This window comes from Patagioenas fasciata, chromosome 4, assembly GCF_037038585.1.
Source record: "Patagioenas fasciata isolate bPatFas1 chromosome 4, bPatFas1.hap1, whole genome shotgun sequence".
In the NCBI taxonomy this organism is placed as follows: domain Eukaryota; kingdom Metazoa; phylum Chordata; class Aves; order Columbiformes; family Columbidae; genus Patagioenas; species Patagioenas fasciata.
In genome coordinates, this window is record NC_092523.1 from 61,354,533 (window position 1) to 61,382,455 (window position 27,923).

The 27,923-nt window shown below is 37.4% G+C and overlaps 1 protein-coding gene across 12 annotated transcripts in view; it reads left to right on the forward strand.

Annotated features, from left to right (window-relative positions):
• The window catches only part of INPP4B (inositol polyphosphate-4-phosphatase type II B), a 428,243-nt gene that overhangs the window by 74,550 nt on the left and 325,770 nt on the right, over positions 1-27,923 (forward strand). The window contains exon 1 of one of the 12 annotated variants that reach the window (XM_071808037.1): positions 395-570. The exons of the other annotated variants lie outside the window; for them this stretch is intronic. The gene's annotated coding sequence lies outside the window, so the exon portion shown is untranslated. Of the gene's footprint in view, positions 1-394; positions 571-27,923 lie in introns of those variants that run through there. 12 annotated transcript variants of the gene reach the window in all.

A 27,923-nucleotide genomic window follows, 5' to 3' on the forward strand; every position in this document is an offset into this window, starting at 1 on the left:
CTTCAGTCTGTAGGGATTCACAAATACGCTGAAGTGCAGATTTTGAGGAAGCTCGAACAGAATGTGATGAGGCAGAAAAAACTCAGCTGTGCTGCCACATGAATATGATAAGCTTGAATTATGGGACATACCAGACATGTTCTTGAATCCATGCTCTGGTAACTATATAGGCATCGCTAGCATGAGAACCTTTGGCTTTTCAGAAATGATGAAGCAGGAGCCCGGGGAGAAATCATAGCCATTGATTTAGGATGAGATCTTCTACTTTCCTCTGTCACCCAGCAATTCTTGAGGTCAGACTTCATGTGAGCTACTCAAGGGTGAGATTAAGTCATTAGAAGCAGTGACAGAGGCTGTGAGTAAGGAGTCTTTTCTTTTCATATGTTATCTTCAGTTGACTGTGAAATGGTGTAACAGGACCTTGCTGATCTGAAAGAGGCAATACCAGTTGGTAACCAGTTCATGTGGCAGTAACTCCAGTGTTCTGCTTGTGTGTCCTCCACTTCCATGGAGGCAGAAGCTGAATAATGCTGTTGAGTGAATGAGCACCATGGTGGCCTTCCAAATGCGGTAGGTATAGTATCAATGTATGCTTTGATATTTCTTTCTCTGAAGCTGTTGATTCTGTTTTAATTGCAGATTCCTCTCTACTGTTGTCAACATCCCACATTCAAGTAGTATGTCCTTTGAACTGTATCAGATTTTAAGTCTTCAAATAAAAAATGAGAACTGTTTTTTATGTTAGTATTTATTTGCTTAGGTATTACCATTGAAATATTTAACTTACAGGAGTTTTAAATTTTGCTAGTAACCCTTATTGATGGGTTGTGATTTTGTTGTTGTTGACCATAACGTGAATAATGAAGGTAAAATGTCAATGGAATTTGCAATTATGTGAATTAAGAAGTCCTGTAATGAGATGATTAAAGTGGTTGGTGCCTGCATGTGGTGGGATTGACCAGCTGTTTAGTGGCCAATTCAAGCCATTCTTGTTGAAAGGTTCTAAAATACTCTTGTATGTCATTCAAATTTTTTATAAGAAAGATAAATAATTCAGGAAGACAAAAAGAGTAAATCACAATTGTATTAGTTGAGTTCCTTTTTAAAAAAACTACCAACAACAGAAGACACCACAAAAACCCCAAACAAAACAAACCAACAACAAATGAACAAAACCAAACCCAACAACAACATAAAAACTAAACACAAAAAACCACCCCAATAACAAACCCCAAACAGGTATTTGGACTGTAATGGAATGTAGGGTATTGTCATGTAAAACAGTGGGAAGAGATGCCCAATTTAAATGAAAATATTGCCTACTAGAAAGCAGACTTATTTTTTCCCTCTTACCTTTTCAGAACGTGCAGCATAAACTTGTATCAAAGCACGTGAGATCTTGTAAGCTGCTATTTTTCAGCGTTTGCCTGTATTTTTGTAATTTGGAGACTTGGCTCTGTCTACTAATACACTTTTTAGGTTACGAGTATATGAACCCAAGAGATCTGTATGCAGCTTTGGCAAACTACATGCCTTCTTTTGTTATTCAAGTGGCAAGTCTGCACTAAGTGCAACAAAGAGATATTTCTTGTTTCCCTCTCTCAATTCTGGAGAAGGTTTTAAAACTAAATGGATCCTTGGAATTTACAGATGTTTTTCTATCAGCTAAGGTAGCATCCTCCATGGTTAATCTGAGGTACCTCAATTTTAATCTGTAATGTGAGTAACCTTCTGTGACTGGTCATATTGATGAAATATTAATGGTTTCTGAAGCTCTTGTGGTGGTACTGCTTTTAGTGGTACAGGAGGAGGATGAAAGGCTGGAGTTCTCTGTGTGTGGATAATGAAGTTCTTTACCATCTGCTGTTTGACTTCATTGAGGCCTACAAAATGTCTTCTCTTCATTACTGCTCTTTGCTTGGATGACATGGAAGTATTGCAAGGAAAATCTGTGTTTTATACTTTCTTGATGCTCTGTGTTAGGGTATTTTTGTTGTTGGCTGGGGGAATTAGAAATGGACCCCTATATGCTGTTCAGAACTGGACACAGGAACTGTGGCAGTGTGGAGACTGACAATTGCATACAGAGGTAGGAATGCTCAAATTCTTTTATTAGTATTTAAGCTTAGTTTTTGGAACAAGTAACCTTCTTTTAAGGCAAACCAATAAGATAGCCTTTCAGATTTGGCTACACATTTTAATGAGCCTTGAGGATTTCAGATCCACTTTAAGACTTCAGATTCTTCTGTTCAACCCATGGAAACAGTTATCTTTATTATGGTGACAGCTTGTACTGTGCTGTATTGTCACATTTCTCAAATGTTCTATTTAGATCTGAAGTCATAGCCAAAGGGAGCCTAAATTATGTAAATCTTGTCAGAGCCACTCTTCAAACCTCTAGAGGGAATTACTGCTTGGTTCCTGTCTATAAATAGGAAATAAAATGCAGGATTTTCTAAAGACCAGAGAGACCACCTGGACAATAACTTTTTTCTCTTCAGTTTTTCTCCTAGACAGACTTGCTGAGAGAGACAGAAATCTTATGCCAATCTCAATTCAACTTTTTTCCCCCACTGTTTTATTTCTTCTTTTTACCCTAGTTTTTGGTGCTTCTAAGAAAACTCCTCTTTTCCTGTTCTCATGTTAGAGACTAATATTATTTTAGTTGACTATGTGAGGAAAATGAAGGTGTTCTGTATTTAATGGCTTCGTGTGTAAATTTCATTGGGTAATGATTTTTGTCTTGATATGCAAGGCTAGACTTCGCAATGTTGTGCAGGAAAGGGCAGCAGAGGGTGCATGGACTTGCTTTACGCAGGCTGTAACTGCAGAGGGACAGAAATCGGACACTGTATGTGGAAAATACAAAACAGCAAGTTGGACTTCATTCGATTCTGACATTGACTCTTCTAAATTCCAATTGCCATCCTCAGTTGCACAGCTGGAAAGATGCAAACATTGTGCTGGTGTCTTGCTGGATGGGTTCACAGTAACCCTGTAGTAAGGGTTATGTATCACAGGGAACTTACTTATGTGGACTAGTTTATTTTGATAGATGATGTACATAGTCTTCAAGTTTACTGGCATAGTTTTCAGGATATAGTGACTTTCACCTAAGTCTGGTAGAAATCTTTGTTAGCAAGAAGGGGCTCTGCTAATTCTATGCTTTTATATCAACTGAAGTTATAAAAGGAAGAAAATTGTTTGATGTATTGTAAAGTGTGGAATAGCTAACGATATTACAAGTTTATCTTGTCGTTCTGTCTCCATCCTAGAAGAATTTTTACAACAAAGTAGCCTGTGCTGTAACAGTGATTCTACTGTACGTACAGATTGTAACTTCATCCAAAATTTTCAACTCTGAAATCAGATTAATTTTTAGTGTAATTCCTGAGTCCCTAAAGAATTGCCAGAGATGTATTTGACCCACAGATGTGTGTACACCATATACTGTTATGTTGTGACAAAAGTGAGCATGGAATTATTGACTGAAAAACCTGGCTAGGTTGAGGGACAAACCATAGTATTTCCAAGTATACCTTGAGGTTCTGTACTTTTCAATATGCACTCTTTGGATTTTTTTTAAAGGGTTTTCAAAGCTCTATGTCAGTGTAAAGTTAGGCCTAGTAAGCACTGTTTATTACTTCATCATTGGGTTTATAAGCAGTATAGTTGTATAAATTATATATAAATTATATTTCTCTTTTAACGTGCAAGAGAAATAATTTGTACTCAAGCAAATGCAGTCTAAACCCATGTTTTGGAACAAGCCATTACAGCAGTGCTGAAACTGATTTTCTTATTGTTATTTCCTCTCTTCTTATTTCTCTGAATTCAGCCTTCATGAAAGAGATGAAAAATGGAGGTTTGATTTCCTATTTTTGTGAACTACAGCAGAGTTGCATGGGAGTCCAGCCTATGCATTGAAGTAGAGGAGCGGGAATGCAGATTTTCCGGAGTTAGAGGCATCTGGGAAGAAGACTTGAAATAACCAGTTTGAACTTTTTCCTTATATGCTTGTTTCTCAAAGTAGCTTTGGAGTTTTTTAATGAGTATTATTTCAATCTAGTAAAATCAAAACCTGGGGCCAGGGGTGAGATGATGTTATCCTGAGAAAAGTTAAGATGATTTCTAGGTGGCTCATTTGTCTGCAGTCACACCTCTTTAGCATTTATAGTTTTCAAAGGTTTTCTCCTCTTCTAAGTGATTCTGTTGCAAGGCTGGCTCTTGTATTACAATGCGTCAGCAGTGGCATGGCACCAGGAATTTGAAGTTTTTTGGAACCCTACAGTGAACTGTAGTGCTGCTGGAACAATTCTCTTCATCGGTTAGTACTTTGCACACAGAAACCTTTTTTTAGATGAGAGAGAATTACAGAACTTGAGTATTCCAGTCAAATATGCTCTTTCCCTTTTTGTTTATTGTTCTTAATTTTTGGATTCTTTTGTGTGTGTGCCAAACATGTTTTAGTACAAGTACTTTAGCTTTCATTGGATTTTTTTTTTTCTTAAGTATCATGCTGTATGTTTCAATGGGTCTGATTATCACTTTTCACTTTTGCAAGTGAAGGGCAGAAGCCTGTTTACCCAGAACTTAGGGCTGATTTTCCAATTATGTCTTCGGGAAAAAAACAAAACAAACAACAAAGCAAAACAAAACAACAACAACAAAACAAAACACCAAAAAGCTTGCTTGGTCTGGTAATAAATATTAAAGGAGGCTTATAGCCCAACGTCACTAAATTTTGAATACTTTTCACACCTAAGATATTTTTTTCAAGATAAAAATAGGATCTTTAAAGGGTAGCTTAAAATCCATGGTATAATGTGGTGAATATGTTTTTAATAAAAGATGGTATGAAAAAAGATGGAAAAATGAGTCAGAAAATAGTGTAAGGATATTTTACTTGTAATTCTCAGATCATTTCTGTAGAAGTTCTATAATAATTCAGTATAAAATATCGGAATATAATTACAAGACTTTTTTTTTTCCCTAAGGTAAATATCTCATCGTGAAGTTCAAACATTTCAGAAAGATTATAAATTCTCTTTCAAATTGTTTGAATTTGGCTTTTCTGTCTGGTTATACTCCTGTGAGTCACTGAATGATCACCTACAATTCATTAATGGATGTTCTATCTACATCTCCTTTATTGTTGTCTTACTGGAAGTCGTAATGATTTTCAAAATAATTTCTATCTCAGCTCTGGTGGGCTGACGATCTTTGAAGAGGAAGTGTTTATCCCTTGAGGGAAAGAAGAGTGTATTTTGGACCAGAGGAAGAGGGAGATAAAATGAATAGATCCTGTTAAATAGTAGGAGAGCAGCAAAATGAGTAAGACTCAAACATTTTATCAATGGTTGAAAATTATTTATTCAGGGCAGAAAACTCTCATAAGGGGCATAAAAGAAAACTTGTACTGTTGTTACAGCCCCAAAGAGTGATGAGTGTGATATTTACATATCACACAAACAATTCTGCTTCTGTAATACTGTAGCACATTCAATATTTGTATTTGTCATTCTTCATAATCATTAAGCAATATTTGTTACCAGGTACATTTATATTTTGGGCTCTTTTCCCACAGGTGTGTTTTCCTACATGTATTCAAGCTGGTTTCCATTTTATTTGTAGTCCATGCATCTTATTCCTTTAATTTCCACTAATCTTTGGGTTTTGGTCTCTTTCATATATGGGGAGTAGCACTCCCACTAGTATTCTATGTTAGCTCTCTTATAGCTGTGAATGAAATAAATATTTCTGGAAGGTCTCTCAAAGTTTCTTCACTTCAGAGCTGAAAACTTTGCAAGTCTCATTATTATCCCTTTATTCCAAGGTAAGCTTATCTGTAAAGGTGAGATTTGAACCTGAAATGTTAGGGATGTACATGTCAAATGTTGACAACAGAGGAACGTAAAGGGAGAAGAAGGGTGAGGCAAAGTAAAGAAGATGAAAGGTGGTGTCACTGTTAATACTGTGAGCACTTGTATTTTTCTTCATTAAGGGTAGTGGTATTTTATGGGAGTAGTGTGGCAGAAAAGGCCATTTGTGCTGTGAGCACATGATGTATCATTCTTAGAGATTTTGTATGTTTTCCAGCTCAAATAGAGCCAACAGATTATTAACAGGTTCTAGGCCTGTATCTTCATATACAACAGCATCACCTGCTTTGTAAATATATATGACCTGACACTGCATGTGTAATAGAGAACTTCGGCAAGGCTTTACAAATTAGCTTTAGCACTAACGCAACAATTTGAGTAGAACTGAGTTGCCTGTTTTTATGCCTCAGCCCAGGGTGAGCGGGAGCCAGCAGGTTCTGCTGAGGAGCAGAGCTCAGTGCAGTCTCTCCTAAAACTTCAAATTCAAATTGCTTCTCTTAGCACTAGAATTCATTGTGGCAGATCCCAAAATGCAACAATTATGGTAACACAGTTCTGAAATGTCTTTTGGTTGCAGAACTTGAGTTATGTATCATCTCCCTGTAGTATGTTCACAATAGTGGATAAACATTAATTGCTTTGATAGAGCACAATGACAGAATTGCAGAATGTTAGGGGTTCGAAGGGACCTCAAAAGGTCTCCTAGTCCAGTCCCCCCGCTGGAGCAGGAAGGCTTAGATGAGGTTCCGCAGGATGGTAACATTCACCTTGTCAAACTGTGTAGAAGGCTTGGTGGCCACAGTGTCACAGCAGACTAGTGATGAAATTTGGTCAAGTTTCCAATGTTTGACTCTTCAGGGTCTTTGTATACACATTGTCCAGAACTTCTTTGGCTGATGGTGTAGAAAATGACATTTTTTTACTAACAAAACACTAGCACAACAGTTTAGGTTTTGTTTGTTGCGTTGTTGTTTTTTGTTTTTGTTTTTTGTTTTGTTTTTAAGATGGGCGACAGGGTAGTTTAACAGTTTGCCTACTTCATGTGTGCACACGTGGTCTGATTCAGGGAAAAAGCCCTAAACAATACTTTTAGTGTGTGTGTCTCAGTTGTTTTCTTTTTCAAGCTGAATGTGAATAAATTGGGAGGCTATATTAGTAGTTGCTTGTATAAGGAATCCATGATTTCGTTATGCTTTTAGAATGGATTTGCTAGTGATTTGTTGGATTAAGTCTTTAATATTTCGTATGTTAATTTGTGACTGCAGTTTGGTATAGTCCTAGATCAGTACAGCTTCTCTGAATTGTAGATTTATCCTAGAGATTATCCATTTCTCTACACAGTTGGTTTTATTTTAATGTCTGGATTATTTTTTGTCACATTCTCTCGCAAGATGTGAGAAGATTTGGCTAAATATCACAGGAAACTCTGTGAATTATGTCATGTAAAGCTAGCTGAACAGTTTTTCTACACTCACCCCACCAGATCCACCAAACAAACTCAAACCCCACAAAAACACCCTGTGTTCTTTTATAGTGTTTTCATCTAAAATTTATCTAAGAAAAGATCTGGATGTAGTTTACAACATTGGATGAATGGTCTTTCATACTAATTTTTGCAGATGGGAGAGCTATAGTGGATTTCAAGTTGTGACGCACAAGCAATGCAAAGAGCGTGTTGTCTGTTGAAGCAGACAAAAGAAATACCAGGAGAGTTAATGTAGGATTGAGAGACCTGAATCTGTTATTGGTAAATACAAGACTGACTTGTGTTCCAGATAAATGGATATACTTACCTGTTCCTTTTTATTACAGTTAAAACTGTGTTAGTTGCTTGTCTTTTGACTGCTTTGTCTGTGAGGAGGAAAAAAATGAAGTCCTTTCTGAAAGGTAGATTGTTGTAACACAAAACCATGAACCAAATTGGCTAAACACACCTGTACAGGCTTCCTAGAGAGGTGGTTGATGCCCCAAGCCTGTCAGTGTTTAAGAGACATTTGAACAATGCCCTTAACAACGTGCTTTGATGTGGTCAGGCAGTTGGACTAGACAATTGTTGTAGGTCCCTCCCAACTGAAATATTCTACTCTTTTAAAAACCTTCCTGAAAGACTATTAGGCAGAGCAGACTTTAGGAGTATCTGAAGGTATGATTTCAGACCTGTGTTTTTTTTTTTTTTTAGGATTAACTTCTTAATCTGAGTTTGCCACACTTCACCATGTTTGGTAGTTGTTGGTGGTGGGTTTTGTTTTGTTTTCAAAATTCCACGTTAATCTGAGAAACATACTTCTTGAAAAATAGAAATCACGTTGGCTGACTTGACATGTTTTGTTTGGGATTATAGGATGTGCTTTGGAGAAGCCTTTCAATACTACACTGAACACAAAAGTTATCTGAGTCGTTAAGTTGGGACAATAGGGAACATTAGATGATATTTATTTACAAAAGTAGGTTGTAGTTCCTTGGTTTTTTTCAGGCCCATTTTCAGTGGTAGTTTGTTAGTAGTGTTACCATCAGCTTCTATATGCTTCGTGTTGGCTGAAATGACACTGAAACTGGGAAAGGATTTTCTCTTTTTATTAGTCTCGTAGGCTATTTTTTCATTATAGCTCACACAGGTATCAGTTTTGGCCACTTGAAAGACTGAGACAGGGTGTAAGAAAGAAAAGCAGCAATGTTTTTAATCCTTTTTTTCCTGTTTGCTTATCACAAGTAAGGTGAACTGTCATGTGTGTGCTTCTCATTCAGAATGAGAAGTGTCCTTAGTTTTGCACTTTCATGCATGAGGAGGATGAGAATATCCAAAGTGGAGCTGAACTAAATTTGCAAACTAATGAGACACCTGCAGTTCATTCAATTTTGTTTTCTTTTGCACTTGCTGTGGGCTACTGTTGGCTATTATTTTTCAAATAGTCTGTATTTTGGAGTACTCTCTTTATAGCTGTTCTCCATGAATTTTAGAAGTGTGCAGTATTTGCAAAAATTGATCAGATTCTCAGACCTCAATAGATTATATGGAACCCACAGTTCAATAGATTATATGGAACTCATAGTGGCTTGTAAAGACATGAGAGATTATCTCCTCTTATGCAAAAAGGACAGCCCAGTTTCTGGGAAGATTAGGTCTTGTTGCTTTGGGCTGAAGAGCAGTTGTCAGGAAATTGGGAACAGTTCATTTTTCCTTTGAAAGCACCAGCTGGATTTTGAAGATAAGTCTTCCTTTTTGAATTCTAAAAATAGAAACTGTTTTTCTAAATGCTGCATTCTGCTGTAAACTTGAGATGAACATGGAAATCTTTCCTCACTTGTGGACCTGTCAGAATAATAATAAAAAGAAAAAAGGTCCAGACCTATGTTTCTATAGAATAGTTGGATTTTTTTTTTTGGTGTACAGTGTAGGTCTTTCTGAAGTTTGTATCTTAACCTCAGACTAAACGATTTGTGAATTGCTGACTTCCTTTTCAAATACGCTAGAAAAAGTTAGCAGTTGTAGTTCTTTTTGACCTTTGACTCTAAGTCTGCAAATGTTCCATGCAATTCAGTATCTTTACATTACATGTCATCAAGTGAAGCAAGTATTATCTTCAGATTAAAAAAAGCACGCAGTGGTCATGTAGCAAAGTAATGGTACCACATCAAAAAAAAACCCCACATGTGTGACCAAATGGGGTGGAACTGAGGAAAGCAGGTAATCATAAATATGTATCAGATAGTAGGACTTAGAGAGAAAAAGAAAAGGCAAAACACTTCAGTGATGCAGGGCTGATAAGGTCAAGAATGATGAGAATGTAACAGGAGACATAGAAGCCTTAACTATTGCACCTGTTGTACTTGGAATAATTCTTTTGTTACTTCTATGACTTCTAAAGTTTTATTTAAAGGACTATTCTGACAGACTTAAGTGGGATTGAAGGATACACTGTTTGACCTCAATTCATGAGTTCATGAAGAATGACTCATCCAGTTCTGTGGGCTTGGTGGTTGGGGTGTGTGGTGGGTTTGTTGTTTTGTTTTTGAGGTTACAATTTAGTTCGATAAAACTGGCTGCATAAGTTTCACGAGTTTGCACTTGAGTCCTCTTTTTGTCTTAGAAAACACAGGATACTCTTAAAGGTCATAATAAGAAAAAAAAAACCCAAAAAAACAAAAAAAACCCAAAACCCAAACAAAAAACAAAAGAAAAAAAACCCAAACCACAACAGATTGGAATGTAACTGGGCTTAAAACAACTGAATGACATCTCTAAAAGCTGGTATCATTTTAGTGATCATAGAGTGGAGATTTTTCTAATGGGAGTCTGCTAGTTTGGCAAGAATGAGGGTTAATACTGATCAATTGTCCTGGAAAACTTCTTTCCTGCCTACTTCATTTTGTTTGAAATTGTGAATTATGAACCTTGCTCAAGGGAGGATTTTCCCAGATGGAGTTCCTGATCTCAGCCTCTCAGATAACAGATCCTGCTCCTGTGGATTTCAAGTCCTTAAGCATTTCAAAGGCACCCTCCAGATTTTAATCTATCTTTAGTTTATCTTCTTATTTTGTCTTAGTAGTTGTAGAAGGAGAGCTGCTCACTTTATGTTCAGGCCTGTTGTGGGATATCACTTGGATCTCTCCATAGCAGTGGCAGTGATTTTGAAAAGAAGGACTTCTTTTTGTTGTTTGTCATCCTTAGATAACAGTGGATGCATTTAATATTGTAGCTCAGGGGTGTCAAACTTGTTTTCACTGGACGCCACATCAGCTTCACGGTTGCCTTCAAAGGGCTGGATGTCATTTTAGGACTCTGTACCTGTAGAAGTAGCTACATTTATACGGTCCTAAAATTACATTTGGCCCTTTGAAGGTAACTGTGAGGCTGATGTGGCCCCCTGTGAAAACAAGTTTGATGCCCCTATTGTAGAGAAAGCTTTCTTAGTTAGAGGGGGAGACAGGTGTTAGTCAAGAGGGAAAAATTAATGAGGTTTTAGACATACTAAAGGAATATAGATCTGTAATGTATCTGGTCAATGGGGAGAAAGTTTGGTAGTATGACAAGTCTGTATGACTGAAACCTTAATAGCCTCTGAACTCTAGAATAATCTCAATAGCTGTTCTTGTGAAATAATAGGATAACCTGAATTCCTTTTATACTGGTTTGGTTAGGGACTTGATTTTCCGCTTGCTGCATTTCTATTATGTTAGGCTGCCTGTTCACTTTCGGTCACCATCAGTTGTGTGGGCACAGTTCCAGAAGGCAAATATCAAAACTGAAATGATGTTGTAGTTACCAAGTGTGTTCTTGGGAACTGAGCTTGGATTTGAATGCTCTCTATTAATTACACAATTCAAAGTGTTGTGGATTTCTTAATTTGTAAATACTGGTTTTATTCTGCCATCTAATGATTAAGTGAAATAAAATGTCATGTTTTGGCTATAAAAATTACAGAATTTTGGGTTCTGTATTGTGGGAGATTTCTAAACAGGAGTAAAGCAGAGTTAGCCTTGGAGGACCTAGAGAGCTGTCATCCCACATATTGCATAGAAAATTATTTTAAAATGTTATAAAAATAAGTTAAGTGCTTTGCCACTGTAGGCAACATTTCAATGTACTATTTGGCATTTAGTCCTATTACTAAGAATGCTCTTGTGATCTTTATCTGTAATCATACATGTCTTTTTTCATGTCTCAAAGTCTTACCCCTTCAACATAGTGGAACCATTTAATTGCCAAATTTAGCTTTGGCATGTGTGTTCTCTCAAAGTTAATTGTTGTTTTATGCAAATGTTTTGGAAATTCATAATGTTAATATGGTGATTATTTCCTGAAGGAAAACAGGTGAAGCAAAAAGCAGATTGCAACCTGACATTATCTTACACCAAAATGAAACTTTATATATGTTCAGCTAGCAGTGAGGCAGATGTTCTTTGGATTTACAATGACATCTCACAGCAATTGGGATTAAGTGCTTTTTTTTTTTTTTGCAGGGCCTTAGATATCACTGAAGCAGCTGACTGCATTGTGCATTCAGAAATTGCTGGCAGCTGTGCTGGAATAGAGACAGGGCTTATTCCAGCCCGGAGTCCAAGGTGTTGGTCAAGGGTTTATGGCTCTTACTGGACTTCTGGTTTGTTAGTTGTCTCCCTTTACATTTTGTTTGCTCAAGCTACTTCAAGGGCATTACTTAATTTAGGGTGATCTTTTAATAGGATGTTTTTATCTTTACTGAATTTGCAATTCATAGCTTTAAAGCCTACCATGTCTATGTTGAAAAGATACATTTTACTGGAATGCCAAATTGAGATTTTAATGGGAAAGAACCCAGGAAGTTAAGAATTAAAGTTCTAATATAGATTAAATTGGAAATACTATACCCTTTGTGTCACTTCTTGTTTATTCTTTGCTGAAAAATCATGTTCTGAGTTTGTGTTTTCAATTTAAAATAAATACTTTTCTAAGAGACATCAGAAAACCATTGACCCAGAAACAGAGAATATAAACAATTTTTTTTCTAACCCCGTAGTAAGCTTGAAATAATACCGATCAGATCATTTTAACTAGTGGTTTAAATCTGAGTGAACCTATGCAGCACATGTGAGGGGACTGACGGTGTGTTGCTGGTAAAGGGAAGTCATCGCACTCCTTGGTTTCTCCCTTGGTCCCAGTAGTATAGTTCTATGCCCACCACTGTTTTTCTTCTGATGGTTCTTGAATTGATTCAGTGCACTAAGATAGTACAAAAACATTTACATTTATGTCTGGTGGGGTTAGTTGTCTTCAGGCAAGAACTTGATGCTGCTTATAGAGAGTCTCATAGAGCAATTACCAGAACAGTCACAAGGAACATGTGGCAGTGAAGATGGAAGTACAGAAGGAAGGGGCTGCTGTTTGGGAGGACGGGAAAAACTGGATACTGTGATACGCCTGCGTATGGATGGTGATTAAACTGGCTCAACTATGGTGCTCCCTTCACTCTGTATTTCTTGGATTTTCTGGCAGGCTGCTTCAAAATCCCTTATTCCAAATAAATCTCTGGCTTCCCCAGTTTGAGAACCTGTAGGTCACACCAGGGCTTCTTTTGGATGATAATAGTGAGAGCTTGGAAGAAATGAAATGTGAAAGTAGATAACATAATAGAGAATAGATTGCATAATAGAGTAACCAAACTTGCTTGTGGTGATGTTAATCAATGTTTAACTGTGTTTTTCTGTGGTTATGTTGAGTGTGTTTGTGGTGTTTTCTAGGGTAGTTGGGTGTGGTGTGGTGGTGTGTGTTTGTTTTTAATTGATTTGTACTACACTGGATGCTGTCATATGAAGCTGGGTCTTCTGGCATTGTTACAAGTATGAGCTGGAGTTTTAGCCCTGGAAGAGTTACGTAATGGTTGCTTTTGATACTGCAGTAAAATAGGTAATAAAAGAAAAGCAAAAAATGACTTGGTAGAAAAATTAACAGCTTTTGAGAATGAAGGCTGCAAGGGTTGTTACCACTTTCTTTCGAATTGTTGCCCAGTGATGGGAAAAACAAACCTGTAAGTAGGATCGTATTATTGTGAAGTATGTGTGTATAAATGTTCATGCCTCACAGAGCTTTATGTGCTCTGACTTGATTTTTCTTTCTGCATTCCCTCTGTTTTAACAGAAAATTTTTCTCCAAACATAACATATTAGATGTCAGCCCTCTTGCTGTCTGTACCCATTTTTTTTTGTAGTTTAGAGTGTTCTTGTCAAGACCAAAGCAGTTTCCTCATTTGATAATATATGTTCCGTGTTGAAAGAAATGATGACATTTAGTTAAAAAAGCTTTTACGGAGAATAATGCAATAGAAGTTAAAACAGCAAAATAAGCTGCTTAGGTACAGCAAAACTAATAGATGCTGTAGTGTGTTTTATGTCCCAGAAAAGCTTTTACCCTTATGGTACCATCTTCTGCCCATGGGAAGACTGCATGGGTGTGTGGGAGGACTGGCTGTGGAGGTTCAGGCTGTGTTCCTGATCTGCACAATTTGGGGATCAGGACCTCAGGCTGTATTTGCTGCTAAGGCCGAAGTCAGCCTGACAGAGTATGGTCTGTGTACTATGAGCTTTTAGGGAGGCTTTCTCAAAATGGTAGTAGTTTAGGCTGGGCTGATCTGAGGAGTCCCCAAGTTTAACCTCAAAATCCTTGGATCTTGCTCCTGGGTATATGTTCACTTGTTTCTGCAGGAAGGAAATGTTTTCTACAGGTTGGATGTTTGCCTTTACAGCATTTTCTTCCTGCTACAGCCCATTTGCCCAACATAAAGGAGTAAGAATGGGAACAAGACACTTAGCCTAGGAACATTGTCTGTCACCACACTGTATTGAAATGTAGGGTGGCTGATTTCTTGCTAATCTGAAAACCAGAGGGAGTTTAGTCCTTGAGCTATGTGAGATTCCCTCCCCCCGCCCCCCCCCCCAAAGAAAAAAAAAAAAAGGTTGTTTGGACATTTGTGTTTAATGAGGCCAGAACTGGGTCAAAATTAACACCTGAATGGAGGAAGTCCAGAGGCTTAGCTGGAATTTGTGATGCAGAAACAGAGTGATCTCAATATGACAGAACTTAATTATACTTGCCAAGTCATATCAGGTTGTTTAACCCAGACTGGAAATACCAAATGGAACCTTTCACTTCTATATTTTTGTGTTTTTTGATAAATGCTTAACAGCAGCAGATTCTATAATGCATCTTTGATTCAGATGTTTCTATTCCTAACAACTCTTTATTGGTATATAAAACTTACAGAAGGTGATAATACATGATTGTCAGTCTGTTGTTTTCTTACGAACTTCTTTTACTATATCATTACCTATAATAAATAATTTTTCAGAGTGACAGTGTCTTTTTACTGCTGTCACAAACTAGCAAAAATGCTTCAAATACTATAGCCATGAGAGTGATGATACTTTTAGTAACTTAATCTTAAGTCTTTGTATTTTGGGCATAGTTTGTTTCAGTTTATGTGCTGAAGAGAAGTGATTTCACAATGCAATTACTCTGTAAAGCACACAATTTTCTTCCTGGCAAAGTGAAAACATTGAAAGATATCTGTGTATCAAATAATGTAGCCATTATGCCAAAGCGTGGGGTTTATGTAGGTTAGCATAGCTTCAGTTAAGGCTGAAATTCTGGTATACCCAAAGAATTAGCAATGAATGACCTCTTGAAGTTTAAATAGAGTTTGGCACCACTCTCGGGAGGGTTTATCAGCAATGGCATTTGTGCAGAGCCCAGGGAGCAGCTGGAAGGAGCTCAGCACAGCTGCCTGCAGTCGCTTAGGCTGGGCTGCCATGGCCTGTCTTTGGTTGTGATGCAAAGTCCTGTCTCTGTACGGAAGACCTGAGAAATGTAAAACATGTAGGCTATTTGAATTGGGGAGACTTGCAGGCATTTAGTGCTGGCATGCTGACTAGTATTGTAATAGAAAACAGTAGCTGTAATGCTACTGTGCTGCTTCAGAGCCCTATGTGAAAGAAGACCTTGACTCAGGAAAGCACTACAGCAATTTGTCACATAGAATAACTTAAGCTGGGAATCTACAGTATGTGCATTTTCATTCTCAGAGGGACGTGTCTGTAATGTGCATCTTCTCTGGGTCTGTTTGTACTTGGACTTATCCGTGCCCTTTTATCAACTCATCTCTGCTCCAGCGTTGCTGCTGCTGCTTGAGCCTCTGCTTTCTGCTGAGTGCAGGGTGTGCATCACCTGGCAGGCGATGTTTGCACAGGAACTGAAATGGTGATAGGAGTTGTCAATGTCTGGGAGACTGCCTGGGTCCTCCACTGTGCTTCATGTACCCCTGTGTCCTCACCCCTTTGTGTTACTATCCAGTCTGTAGAATGAACAGGGAGGGGAAAAAAACAAAGCCCTTCCATATTTCTGTCTACTGCAGTGTGCTTGCTGGGCAAGCTAATTTAGTGATGATTACACTATAATTTCACTGCATTCCCCCACTAATATAGTATGAGTTTCACTAGAAGAAAATGCAAACAGGAAATTAAATAGAGCAAGACAGCCAAAGCTTGAATCTAGCCTTTATTTCTTCATAATCTATTATGGTATTGTATTAACATTACTTGATGTTAGTGATTTGTATTTGTAGAAATAATTATTTGTACAATTTGTAGGCTTTTCAGGCAATGTTGAGTTAAAGTGTGAGATAATCAATCAATGTGAGAATGGCTGGAGGATCCTGTCATGCAAAGAGGCTGTTAACATCATTGGCATTCCTGACTCAAGTTGGCCTTTACTGTTGTTTCTGACAGAGTTCAGCTGCTTAAGGTCTAAAGACATGATGGATAGCAGTGCCTGAAGATAAAAAAAACTATGTGAAACTCTTTTGCAGGGTGCTACATTGCAGTAGCAAAATTAATGTTTAAAAAAACTGAATATGTTGTTTTAGGCATTATGTTTCAAAAAGCAAACAAAATAACGAAGCAAAAAAAACCCCAACCAACCAACTAAAACCAAAGTCAATCCAAAAATACCCAAACAATAATGAGGTAGAATCAGAATATAGTATTGAGTTGAATTATATATAATATATGTTCAAAATCTCATACACAAAGCTTTGAATTCATGCAAGAAACATAATAATTTGGGATTAATATATTTGGGGTAATTATTGCGTAACCAGCAAGCACTAGCATAATATATTTAAACAGTGTGTATACAAGAAAAGAATTGTTTCTGAGAGCCCAATTAAAAAAAAAGCAGTCCATTATATTAATATTTATGTTGAAAAGTTTATTTGCATATGCATTTTTTAATTATGGAAAATAAGAAGTGTCTTAATGTACTTCGTTGTTTCTGCTGTGTTGCTTACAGAAAATGCATGGACTTTGAGTGTAAAAACATTGCATTTTCTCCCAAAAGCAAGTTTCCAATTTTAAGCACTGTGATTAAAGAAAAACAAAACAAGCAAACATATCTTTTATATATATGTGTGTGTGTGTATATATATATATGTATATATGTAAAATCATATATGAAATAAATCACACAGAGTTCCAATGTTTTTTTTCAATGTTGGTACAACAGCACTGTTGGTTTTTGTGCTTTTTGTCACTAAGGAGCCAGCCTTCAAAGTTTAGATTTACTTTAGTGTGTGTGTAAACTCGTGAGTATGATACTGCTGCTTAGCATTCCCAGCCACTTGCCTGGATTAAACTCTAGCTGCGTTTTAAGAAAGTCCTCAGTGTGTGTCCATTTAAAAGCAGCACAAGGAGGCCGAATGGCAGCTGTAGTTCTCATCTTTAATAATTGTGCATTCGATGAGATGCTCTTGAAAGGTGATTCTCTTTTAATTGAGGACTTCTTGCTTGTGTGAGAAAATTATCTGATGGTATGTTCTGTGGTAAAGAATTAATGAAGATGGATTGTGAATGTCCCTGGCAATAGTGAGAAAGATTAGGTGGAATGAACCTAATTTAATTCTTCTTTTCTCATAAATTACTGCAGTTATATTGAGTCCTTAGAACAGAATAATTATAGCTACAAGCTTAAAATCCTAAACTTCGTTTCTTTTATTTGGTTTATTGATATTTTTAGAAAAATGAAACAAAAAAGCCCTCCAGAATGCTTCATTGTCTCTGGAAATGACACTTAACTCCAGATCATCTAAGTCCTCTTCTGTCCTGTGTACTTTAGTTCTGCACGTAGGATTCTTTTATTGCTCTTAAGATATGTATTTAGTAGTGTTTAATTCCGATTGTGAAGAGCAAAAATGTAAAATGTTCTTTGATCCCATATTGCTTGATCTTTTTATATATTTATACTTTCTTTCGTGTGTACCAGCTCGAAGGTTTGGGTTGTCTTTTTTCCAAAGCACACGGGCTCACATGGTTAATGATTAACAGGCACGTGCAAACACTCTCTCCCTCTGTCCCTGACCACAAACACTACAACCAGCTGCAGCACCAGTGCTCAGTTTTCAAATACTCTGCTGAGCTCTCTGCTCTTCACTTTTACACCTATTTCTTTCTCTCCTCCTTGTCTATTCATGAACATCTCTGCCCAGATCATTGTTCGTGGGGCAGTGTATTGAGGCTGTTAAAATTTACTTTGGTTGCATGGTCATATGACCTTATCCTTCCGCAACAGCTGTATATTGATTTATACATGCTGTCCATTTGTCCAAAGTGATGCTACTCTTGTTTTATGCAAGAAGATGGGACTTCTGTGATTATCAAGTCTCTTTTGGTTGTTACAGGTGATGAGTGATAGTAACAAGACTCATGCAGGAGGAAGGCTATTAAAGATGAGAACACCCAAACAGAATTACAGATATCTCCTATTTTATTTCTAGAAATTTTTCCCAAATGTCAAACACAATTACCTAATTACTGAATAGTTTAGTTTGGATTTAAATTCATGGCAATGTAACAAGGACAGGAGTAAGTAACAGCTTTGACTACGCTGACTACACATTTTGTTTTGATTGAGGGCTTCATGGGCAAGGTAAATGTCATTCAACCTCATCCACCCTTTCACCCCAAACTCTGGAAAGTTGCAGGCTGTGGAGTGGCCAGGACCCATGGCTTGTGTAGACGTATAGAAACAAGGCTCCAGAGCTAATGTGCTTGGTGAGTAAAGAGAGAGCTGCTGGGTGCAGGCTTCCCCTGAAAAGGAATTTGGAAGAGATCTGTAGAGATTCCAGTAAAGGGAGAAAAGCTGCTTATTTTTTCCGTAAAATTCCTAAAGAGAAATAGGTGGTTTGCATTCTCACTCTGAATACAAGTTCGAGGAAAGAGTATCAGACTATCATTGGGAATCACATTCCTTCGATTCCCTGACATTGCAGACATGACAGTATTCATCCTGGGGTACTGGTTGATGGGCATTTAGGGTTGTTTGACCAAGGGGATAGAAAATGCATGTGCAGCTGTATTGCTGAGCCCACTGTATTGTTTTACTGGGTTGTTTGCAAGCTCACAAAATCCTAAAGTGTAACTGAGATGGACAAAACAAAATGGTTTCATTAATTGTGTAAATTCCCTTTTAAGTATTCAGCTGGTACATTCTTCTCGTCCCTTGTCAAATGTGATTACAGTGCCTTAGTAAGATAAACGTACATTTTCTGTAACACTTTGAAAAGTCACTATTAGTTGCTTTGACATTTAAAGTAGTAGTAATAATGATGGACATATTGGGTATTGAAGTCAATGTTGTAAGAAGTTTTACAGGGTTTCTATGCAACCGAATATAAACATAGTACTAATTCTTTTAATGTGCTGTTATTTTATTATACCCTGGATTGTTGGTTGCCTTTTATGTGTTGTCATTTTGTTCAGTTTCCTGAGCAATATCTAGCACTTCACTCTGTTTAAGGCATAGCAGTTACAGGGAGATGGTACATGAATCAATAAATGGCTTTTATGGATGGTTAAATGCCAAAACGGTCATGAGGCTGTTAAATGAGAGAACTGTTTGAAAAAAGTGTTTTTTTGGGAAACATTTTTCTGTTTTGCTCTACACAGAAAATAAATCTAGTAAGTGGAAACATGAAAACTAACATTAAACTTTGCTGCTAATTGTCCCTGCTTTGCATGTGGACTGCTGGTTTTGAAGGATTTAGCAGCGTGGCAAAGCCATAATGTATTAAAACCATGGAGGGTCAAATATGTAACTGTATGTGTTAGCACTGTATATGCATCTGTTTGCAGGTGGATACTTTACATGTGTAGCTACAGTATTTTGTGGACATACTTTGTGGTGTTTGTACGCAATTGAAAGCTGCATGTAGATTGGAGTCAGCTTTTTGAAATAGGATTACTGCTTATTTCAGTGTCTGTAAGGAAGAAGTGTTGCATGTGGCTTTTTTGGGGAGGCTGGGGTACTCTGGCTGAAATTGCACTTAGGCATTTATAATGTAAATTGGGAGGTTTTTGATTTGCTGTTTGAGATCAGGGCTAAAAATGCCATCTACAGATTTTTCTTTTTCCTCCCCTTTCCAGTAATTACTGCTTCAAGTGAGAATGTGAAGACCAGATGAAGGTTGAACTTGCCTCTGGAAAGTGTTTCTAGGCTGTTATATTGCAATAAGTCTTGACATTTCCAGAACACTGTGCAGCTTCCTCATCTCTAATCCAGTGCTTTCAACTGCACCTTTCTTCTAATAACAGCCATGAATGTATTTTAATTTTGTTCTGAAAATACTTTGCAGAAAGTTAATTACTGTTATCTATAGTTGAGTATTTGAAATAAATGTTTCAGAAACTAAAAGCTGTCTTTTTATGACCAAAGAAAAAGGAAAATGTAGAAGGGCAAGATAAAGACTGTGAGCACGTAGCAAAATCATTGTTGGTTGCAAGTGAGCTTTTAGACTAATTTATGTAAAGTGCAGTGTGAACCAACAAGTTAAAAAAAAAAAAATACAAGTACCCTGATGCAAAGTGTACTTTTTTCTTTTCCTCCCAGCAAGTCTCTGCTATGTTATGGTGTCAAGATTGTCTCTTTGTTACTTTTTCCCAGGAAACAAATGTCTATGTGATTAGTCTTGAAAACAATTCTAATTTGTGGTGAGATAAGATGAAGGTAGTTCTGCATAGTATGTCATCAGGCTTACAGTGAATGTTTGTTTACATATGGTTTTTTAAGCAAGCTGTAGCTTCTTGTTTGGACAACTCAAATGCACAGACTCTTCTGACTCTGTGTTGTCAGGATGCCGGAAATAAAGGTAGGTTTTACTTGAGGGTGATCTGCTGTGAAGTCTGCTAGAATTGGTCTTTCCAAATGAGGTTGCACAGCATTGCTTACCAAATTGTGTCACAAGTTTCGCATCCTAATTTGCAGTTAATATTTGATTCTTGCAATCGTTTGGTTTGTGTTTTGTAGCCTAGCTTAAATTTTCAGAGGTAAAAATGAAAGGAATTTGTATAGTTTTTGGCGGGAACTCTTTAGTCATCTATATTGTCCTTTTGTGTGCATTAAACATACCTGTTTATTATGCTTTCTGTATATTTACAAGTGTCTTCAAACACATTCTTACTGGGGGGTTTATTTTTCTTTGGTTGTTGTGAGGCTGCAACAAACTAGAGGAATGGCTTTTATAAAAGGGTATTTAAAGTGAAATCAGAGGTAATAACAGAAAAAAAAAGAGGAAAATGTAATAATGTAGAAGTGGACATATTGACAGATGTAGTATGGTGAAGGAATTGATACAAATTCATTAAACACAATTACCCATTTGTTCAGAAAAGTAACTGGGCAAGGCTGGTAGAAGCTTGGAGATGTTGTAGAGAAGTGTGATGATGGGCTTGCCCTGGTCTGAAAGAATTCCCCATTTGCTGTTGTTTGCCACCATTGATGCATACTGGGCTAGATGGACATGTGTGCCGATGCAGCTGTTATTGTGTAGTTTACTGAAGTATTTTTTTAAGTGTAGTTTTATGAGTTCTGTTGTCTGTAGATGCTTGAGTGGTGGGTGTGTGGTTTTTATTTTATGGTGTCAAAGTAATCTGGTTAGGAAATAACAATTTGAATTTTTGTAAGATACTGACAATTGAGGTGATAAGCAATATTGTTTAACTGGAAGACAACTAAGGTTTCAGAATATTGCTGGTTCGGCCTGTTTTCTTTACTAGGTATAGTTTTTAGTATGCTATGTATACGATTGGAATGAATTTAGAAGCAGATTGAGACAATTATCTCAGTGGTGGCAAAATCTGACATTAATTTCATAGTTAGTACCCAAAGATAGCCTTGTGAAATAGCCTGCCTCTTTTTTTTTTTTTTTTTTTTTTTTTTTTTTTTTTTTTTTTCCCAATTCCATATGGTGGAAGTTAAAGACAGGTCTGGTGTTTGTGTTTTGTTTTGTTTTGTTTTCTTTTTCCCCTAAGAAGGCATGTCTACTTCTAAAGAGCCAGCAGTTCGTTGTCTCTTGAGTCTCTGTGTTAACTCTTACCTCCAAGTCCTTTCCATGTGTATTCTTATAAGTCACTTAGGAAGATTTTCCACCTCTGTCAACTACTTTTATTTAAGAATATTCAGTAAAAGTGGCCCCTAAACACACTGATGAAAATGGACTAGACAAGACTGCTCTGTTCTCACTTACATGCAGGATGGACTATTCTAAATTGTCTTATTAGTGCTATAAGTAAAAATAACGAGGTCAGTTGTCCAAAATACACCTAGTGTACACAAGTTATCAACAATTTATCTTCCCCCTGCACCGTAAAGTGTTTTTAAAATTTTCATTAGTAGTCTTTACGAGAACCCTCTGACACTTTGATTTCTGAATACTAGCCTAGAAAGAAGTTGATAGTGTTTCGAGCTGAACTAGAAAATTTACTGTATTTTCTGGAAGATGTCTCTTTGTTACTATTGAGAAACTTTTTGTTTTCCATTTCTTTTAATTTCACTAAAGTGTTTATGTGGCTCTGAGTTTTGGTGGGTGAATTTATTTTGTGGTGTGTGGGTGTTTTGTGTGGTTTGGTTTTTTTTTTGTTTGTGGGTGTGTTTTTTTTTTTTTTTTTTGTGGTGTTGTGTGTTTTTTTTTTTTTGTTCTCCTAGAAATCCAGGTTTTGTTCTCTAGGAATCAGTGTTTTCCTTTAAAACCATAAATCTGCATGTGTTGTTAGTTTAGGAAATGCAATAGTTCTTTGCAGCTTGAAACTTAAGTTTGTTTGTGTGACTATTAATGTACTACTAGATAGCATTACCTGGGAACTGCTTTGCAACCTTGTAATAGAGACATTTATAACACCACAAACTTTAGTGCTTTTACTTCCAACAGACACACTGATTGTTTAGCTGTCTTTTCCCAATGAGTATAAAAACCTGAATTAGTTTAAATAGTCTATTATTTTGAACAAAGCCTCCATGCTTAAAGCAGAATGCTTTAAGAAGATGGGTGTTGTAATATAGTTTTTGGTGAAGATTGAGTCCCCTTGTGTTGAATCAGTAGTTTGAATATTTTTGTTATGATTCCATGAAGGATATCTATTTTAAGACACGTTAGAGCTTGTTACCTACCATTTAACTTAAACAATTTTATGCTTGCTGTTTATAGCCAGCACATGGAACTGTAGACCCCAGATTCTATACCCTATCAAGGCACATAAAATCTATTGAAATAGTATTTTGGTGTAAATAAATGTCACGGTTTCTCTTATCTCTTTCCCTGTGCGGGCCACCAATAAATCTGTGTTGAGGGTTAAGATTGCGGGGTGACAATCAAACCCTGGCAGATGTATTGTTAACCTCCTGCCCCCTACTTCCCCCCTTTCCCCTCCCTCTCCCCCCTTCCCACTCAGGACAGGCAATCCGGAGGGAAAGAAGAACAGAGAGAAGAGAGTTGGAATTTAAGATGTTTTACTAATGCTACTAATAAGAATAGAGAAAATAATACAAAATATACAAAACCAATCTTGTAAGTCTCAGCAACTGCAGAGCCAGCACCCAAAGTCCTGGATTGGACTCTGTAGCCAACCAGAGCTGGATTCAGTCTCTCACTAGGCCTCAGTTCACAGGGACAACCAGCAAGGTCCTCTCCTAATGTCGTCCATAATGAAAAAGGGAAAAGGAAAAGGGATGAGATCCTCGTGATCTCCCACTTCTATATGAAGTATTCACGTGAATGTAATGTTATACACTGTTGGTCAGTCTCTCGGTCACCGGTTTCTCATTGCCCCTCTTGCGAGATGTCCATCTGTGCTTATCAATAAGTTTGCATTCCATTGCTAGATTTACCAAAGCATGTGTCTGGTTCTCCAGGAAAATGCAGCTAATATGAAGGCTTTAGCTGACAGGCAAAATTCACTAAAAGAAAAACTTGTTTTTTAACAAAACTAGGACATCTGTCAAAGTTTGTTGCAAGGCAACAAACTGTGGCAGATGCTCTCTGTTAATCCTCCCCCCACCCTCTCTGCATAGGAAAAGGAGGTAGAAGGATAAGGAAGAGAGAGTCTTGCGATTTAGAAGAAAGTTTTGAAGGCTTTACTAATGCTACTAATAAATAGAGAAAATATACAAAACCAATCTTGAATATCCTGGGGTAGCAGCGTTCCCTCTCCTTCGTGGTGTTGGCGTAGCTCCAGCGGCTGCAGGGCAGACACCTCAAAGTCCTGGGCAGGACTCTTCAGCAAACTGGAACTGGATTGAGGGATGTAGGGCCTGAAACCAGGCCTTGGATTGCAGGGACGACAGGCAGGGTCCTCTTCAGATGCGAACCGTGGTTGAAGAGAGCGAGTCCCTTGTGATCTACCTCTGTTATAGGATGTATGATGCGTATGGGGTGGAATACTCAGTCACTTTTAGTCACCTCTTCTGTCTGCCCCTCCTTACAAATGTGTCCTCCTTGCAGCGGAGTTGACAAAATTTATCAGAATTCTTGGTTGTTGTAGCAGTAAATCTAAACATGGGGCTCTTCTGCGTTCCGCTGGTCACCCTTATCAGCTTTGGAGCACAGTGTCTGAGAAAACATGCAGTTACTTAGAATGTACTTAGAAGAACTTTAGTTGAAAGGCAAATTCTCTAAAAGAGGACTGGTCTTGTTTTTAACAAAACCTGGACAATAAATAAATATTTAGGGGCTGTTGATGCTGTAATCAACAGACAGTTTCTGGATAATTGCATTTGACTAAGTTAACTTTATAATACCTCTCTTTGGTTTCCCCTTCTGCTGACTTCTGGAAGACTGGTAGTAACTTCTGCAGGTGAATCTTCTCATTTTTCGTGTTCTTGGCTTCACATAGTGATTGCATAGCTGGAGTTTACAGCCGTGGGCTGGGATTGAATGTTATGATGTTCTTTTTAAAAATACGATGATTTTTTTTTTTTTCGTAAAATGTAAAAAGAAAAGATTGTATTTGCAGAGAAGAAGGTGAAGAGGTCTAACTACAGATAAGTTGACTTTATCGTATGTATTGATAATTATTTAAAAAAGAATTTCTAGTAAAAGGTTAGAAACTCCAGTGCTACTCTTTGATAGGTATCTTTGAAAATATTATGTGTGCTGTACTTCAGGTTGCTAAATTTAGTTTGAATTTAAATTTGCTGTGTTCTGCCCACTTGAAGTAGGTCACACATACTGATTTATTGATCTTGGTTTGCTAACTGTTAAAAATGTTCATCTTTCTGAGGGCTCACTACTCCATTTTCTTTTTGTGCATGTTACTTTGAACGATGATAGTCATGGTGTATCTGTGATGATGTGAGAAATTAAGATCAATAGAGGCTGTGGAGTTGATTAGACCAAGTGACACAGCTGAGAGGCGACAAGGACTTGATCATAAATGCCTTTTGTTGAGGTCTGAAATCAAAACTTCAGTATTTAAAGCTAAATGGTAGTTGTTCAGAGTTCACTTAAATAAGGATCAGTTTTCCTGTCTTGAAAAAGAAAGGCACCTCCTAGGAGAGGAGGCAGGAGAAAAGCAAATAGGGTGTTCTTGATGGAGGGAAGAGATGAGAAAGCAGTTGACTCCTAAGGGGGAGAGACGGGCAGTTTATAGCTGGTCGAATGTGAGTAGGGAGAGATCACACTGGGCCCATAATTTTTATTTTATGGCCCATTAGGTGTATTTGGTATCTAGCAGAGTTAAGAATTTTAGCTGTTGTGAGTTCAGTTGCCTGGAAAACTGCATCCTCTGTTCCATAGCTTGTATTTGAGAAGTGCTGTGGAGGTTTCCCTTGAGGATGGCCTGAGAGTTTAGAAATGAAGCAACTGTTCTGAGAGAAATGTCCTTCTACTGATACCTGGCTGGTTTTGCCCTGCGTCAATTATCTGCATGAATGTACTTTTTAATAAATGTTTGTTCCTGCTTAGTTTACTATTCTTATAAATATCCTGAAATAGGAATACATGATATTCTAGTATAGCAAGAAACATTTTTAACAGAGGTATGGGTGTGTTTTTGTGTGGTGTTTTTTTTTTTTTTTTTTTTTCAAAATCTAAATGCAAAATTTGCTTATTAAGAATAAAGTGGGATGGACTTAATATTTGAGATGCCACCTTTTCCTTTGATATTTAACTGACTAAAAATGATCCTTGCTGCTTAGTGTTTGTATTCTAATTACCAAGCTTCTACAATTTGTCACATGAATACTTTAATAGATCCTATTTAGTGAGAGAGTTCCTGAAATGTAATCCTGCAGAGCAGATCATGATCTGTAGATCCTGAAACCAGGTCTTGAATAAAGCAGGTTTTCCACAACAGAAATTCACACAACACATTACTTGCTGGAGGCCTACCAGTGGAATGCATTTTGATCTTTTTCTCTGCACTTGAAATACATATTTTTAAATACCAAGTTTTTGCTGCAATTTGTGTTGTCATTTATGATTTTCATGTTTTAAATGTATTTGAATAACTGTACATGCAGTTCGTGTGTCACTTAAATCAGTGAGTGTTCTGTATGATCCCTGACAAGATCTTTCACTTCCAGAAGCACATGCAAAATGATAGTAAAAGCAACTATAGTTGTTTACTTTATATGCACTTACACCCTTCATTTACCTTTCAATGTAGTGTGTGCTTTTTTTATTTCTTTTTCTCACCTTTTGATACAAATAACACTGATCACTACATTGTAATGCGAGAGAGGAAGTCTAGCATGGGTGACCAGTTGGGTAAAATATAAGGTCTAGGACAGGAGTGTCAACCTCACTTACACATCAGCCTCACAGTTGCCTTCAAAGGACTGGATGTAATTTTAGGACTGTTTAAATGTAATTTTAGGACTCTGAAAGTGAGTTTGACACCCTTGGAGGAGCTATGACTACTTAGCCAGTTCTAGCAGTGCATCAGCAGGGATATGTGTTGAGGCTGGTACTGTCATTTTTGCATAAACAGTGAGGCGAAGGTGGTGCAATGACACAAGAAAATTTGATACTAACTTATGGAATAGAAAAGGTATGGGGGGTCAAGTATGAGTTACTTTAGAATGACTCTAGAAGTCTAAGTCATAAGGAGATAAAGTGACAGATAAAATTCAACGTGGATAAATGTGAAGTGACGTGAAGAAAAATAATGAAAATTTCCCATAGAATCAATGGGATTTGCACTAATTAAATTTTTTTTCCCCTTCAGAGCGAGGTCTATAGAGAGTTACAGTTGCATGAAAAGATTAGATGGATGATCAATTGTGGTCAAAAATTAAATTGAATGTTAGGAGTTGTTGGGACAAAGCAGAGATCTATCTGTAAAGGTCCATCAGTTCTTAGCTCACAGGGTGTAGAGGAACTGGGAGAGTTTCACAGAAGGGCTATTAGAGTCATCAGGACAGGGAATGAAGAAGAAAAAATGTCTTCAGCCTGGAAGAGAGATGATGACTAGGGTAGTCGCTGATAATCTGCAAAATCATGATTGGCTTGAAGAGGGAGGTAGGGATTAACAGTTCCTTATCTCTTCCAGTGCAATAACTCAGAATGTTAGGTGAAGCCAATAGGAACTGGGTTGCAAACAGAACAAAGTGGTTTTTCACAGAACAAGCAGTGGACATACCAGAGGTGCTTACCATATGATGCTGTGCATGCTAAAAGTAGACATGTATTTGAAAAAATTGAAGAAAACACTGGACACTTGAGAAAGAGGGGCATCATTGAGAGTCAGTGAATGGAGCACACCTCGGAGCTAAAAATCTGGATGTGAAAACAGGGACCGAGAGTACAGCATGTGACTGCTCTGCTTTTCCTCTTCTTTGGGCTCTTAGGATGCTTGTTGGAGGCACAATAACGGGTCTTTGGTCTGATACAGCTGTTCTCATGGAAATACTGCATGTTGGGTTTGTGTGAAGTGTGCCTGGGCTCAGACATACCAAAATTCACAGGATTACTGTGATCTGTCTGGGGCCAACCTGTGGTCAGGGCAGCTTGACGTGGAAAGCCAGAAGTGATGGGTTTTTCAGGTATCTCTTCATAGCTAGTAGCTATGTTATAGTTAACATAATGATAGGGAGGTTTTTAACTTAGGGTATGGACTTAGCTGTTAAGTGGTGATGTACTATGCTGGTTAAAATTCTGGTTTACTGCAATTCCAGTTTATTGTATTCTGAAACATGTTCTGTCTTAAAAAAAAAAAATGGTAGTAGCCAGGGACGTCATGAATTTT